Source organism: Pygocentrus nattereri, chromosome 2 (assembly GCF_015220715.1).
Source record: "Pygocentrus nattereri isolate fPygNat1 chromosome 2, fPygNat1.pri, whole genome shotgun sequence".
Classification (NCBI taxonomy): Eukaryota; Metazoa; Chordata; class Actinopteri; order Characiformes; family Serrasalmidae; genus Pygocentrus; species Pygocentrus nattereri.
The window spans coordinates 11,089,669-11,093,019 of NC_051212.1; positions in this window are offsets into that span (position 1 = coordinate 11,089,669).

Genomic DNA, 3,351 nt, shown 5'->3' on the forward strand with positions numbered 1-3,351 from the left:
TGTGGAACAGCCTCCAGTGATGTAACTGCCGGGAAATGCAGCTCTCCTCCGGTGCATCTTTGGCTTTGAGACAGGTCTTATTTACAATCTGTGCACATAGAGTACTTGTGGACCTCCCAGCGGTGGGTTTAGGAACAACCACCTCTTGTGATGCCATTTAAAGTGGTCGCTCTGAGTGTAACAATGTGGAAACATCTAGAGAAACTCACCGGATCTGATTTCTTTACAGTGGTGCCGATAGTTCCCAGGCGTCCAAAACAAGCACTGACCAACATGAATTCCATACTCGTCTAAGCTGTTTCATGCTGATCTGGTGCTGGTTTATCTGGTCACCCAGCCTGGTCATGCTGGTTGACTAGAATACCAGCATACATAACACGACATATTGTCATTTTTTAGTTTTGACATAATTTGAAAATGCCTGTTTCCCTTTATGTTGCGGGTAAATTTCATGATGAATGGAACAAAAGAAACAGCCCAAAACGACTTAGAAAAACATTTGGTTCCACTGACTTACTTTAAAAGCCTAGTAAGTTTTTTTCCTTCTCCTGTAAACTCATCATTTTGGAGATACAATGTTTTTTTTTTTTTTAAATGAACCATTAGCCTAGTGTGCTTGCACACTGTGGAATCAGACCTCTGCATTTAACCCATCCGTGCAGTGAAACACCCACATGCACGCACACTAGCGAACACACACACTAGGGGGCAGGGAGCACACTTGCCCGGAGCAGTGGGCAGCCCTATTCACAGCAATTGGGGGTTAGGTGTCTTGCTCAAGGGCACTTCAGTCATGCACTGTCAGCTGAGGGGGTCGAACCGGTGACCTTCTGGTCGCAAGGCTGGCTCCCTAACCTCCGGCCCACCTTTTGTTCCGACAAGTGCGATAAGCTGGTTTTGTTGGTGACAGACATGCTGGCCTAAGCTGTTATATATTCATATATTTTTTATTTATTAACAGCAAGTAAGTTTCTTTAGAACCGGCGCATTCCACATCAAACCACTCTGAAAGATCTTACCCTTTTTAATTATGCTGAAAGTTTGCAAAAGTGGTGGAATTCCCCTTTAAGACTGGCACTAGTCTGTGGAAGTCATTCACTGAATACATATGTAATATGTATGTATCAGCTGCTGATCTAGGATGAGATTATAGTGTATTTGAAACACAACTTATTTTTGACACGATGATACAGTGCAAGCGTTCTCAGTTCAAAGATGCCGCAGCGCCACCTCGTGGACAAAAGCAGCCATATACTGATATGGTCATACACTAGATGTCCACTAGATGGCAGCAAGGTACCATGAATGAACAATAATGTGTGGTCTAATGATCTAGAGGCCTCAAACGGTACAAAACCTGCAGACTTTGACTCTTAATGTGGGACGACATAGTTTAATGTTATGTGAGTTTTCAGTGTTTGTAAGCCAAGAAGACTACAACACTCATTAAGTCGCATAGAAATGAATCCCTACTGTAGCTCAGGGCGAGGCAGAAGCAGGGGTGTAGCTAGAACTTGTAGAATGGGATGGCCAGGTAAGACCCAGAGATTTACTGGGGGAAAATATAATAATAACATAATGCCCTGTAATAAAATGACATAATAAAAGTGTTTTTATTCTGTTCATAATTAAATCTACCAAATCTGTCCATCATTTCCAGCTGAATAAAATAGTACATCGATTTGAATACAGACCATTAAATCACTTTTTTTCAGTGCATAACATTGAAAAAATATGGCACATTTACAGACTGATTCATTTAAGCTGCGCCCCCTGCAGGTTATACATGGGCTTAATGGTCAGAAAGCTGGCCAGGCAGCACTGTACATATATTAAACTACATAAAGAAATTAGTACGCAAGGAAAAATGATTATAGCTGGCTAATGTTTGGAAGTTTACTTATCTTACCCTGGGCCTGGAGGCCCGCTGGAGCATCTCTTGCTTTTACACACCATGTTTGACACTGCAATGCGCTGTTAATGAGCTGATCAGGTGTGTTGAGAGCAGGGAAAATACGTAAAAGTGCAGGACGGTGGGTCTCCAGGACCAGGCTTGAGAACAGAGCAGCACTGCTGCACATTCATTCTCCTGTTTTTATTGAGTGCAGCATCATCAGACTTTCAGAACTGATCGGTAACTACACTGATGGTAAATTTTCACCATGAGCATAACTGATGCTTTACTGATGACGGCTCAAACACACGTCTCGGCTAAGATTGGGATTGTGTCTGTGTGTCTATCTTCCACCGTGGGTTAGTAGAAAGGACACAAGACTAGAAGGACTGTATGCATTCATCCATCCCTGATTAAGAGGATTCAGCGCTTCCTTTCAGCTTAAACTAACCTACCTCTTCAAAATCTCCAGTCAGCTCAATGTGCTTCAGCTCCCAGAAGCAGCGCATGGTCTCCACTCTCTCCAGGTGGCGGAAGAAGGCCAGCCTGCCCAGGTTAATGCTGTCTGACCTCTGCCGCACTACCTTCAGCCTGGCCTGCTTGAGTGGGGGGGACGAGTCTGGAGCCCCGGTCTTCCCCCGTGGGGTCACGGCAGAGCCGGGTCTCTCATGGCAAGGCTTCATGTCAGAGCTAGAGAAACAAAGGCAGAATAAACTTGGCTTTGATTATTAGGTTTAACCAAGGACTTGATAACAGTAATGAGACGCACTTCCAGGACTGCTATTTTGGGCCCTCGACTTGAATCCCTGCATAGTGAAAATAACAGCAAACATCTGCCCTTCTTGCACGTACTTCAGGATGAAACAGCTGCGGATTTATGTACTTATATCTTGTCAGCTTTGGTCATTTAAAGAGATTCCTAGGAATTTTATGCCCTTATTTTTTACATTTACTTATCATGTATGCTCTTAAACGCGTATTTATTATTGTGTTACTGGGTATCGTGTCAGTTGATTGTATGCATACAGCTGACCTTAAATGTAGCGTAATTTATCAGTTTTCTGAAATAATCAGTTCACTAAATTAATATTATTTGTCTTTCAATAATTTGAATACATAATATACCTTTATGCTGAAATATTGCACTGCAATATCTTCCTTTTATTTATTGTATACCTTTTTTCTTGCCTTATTATTATTAGTAGTAGTAGTAATATTATTATTATTAGTAGTAGTAATATTATTATTATTATACATTACCTGTGCAAAATATTATTATTGTTTATATTTTTTTATTTAATGACTTTTTTTTCTCTCTTTTGTGTTTTATGTTGCTTTCAATCCTTCATGCAATTCTTTATTTTATCGCGTAACAATATACAGTCAATAAAACTGCGCGTGCGATCATTAACCCGCAGCGTACGCGGAGTCACCGCCAGCCTACATTTCCCACAATT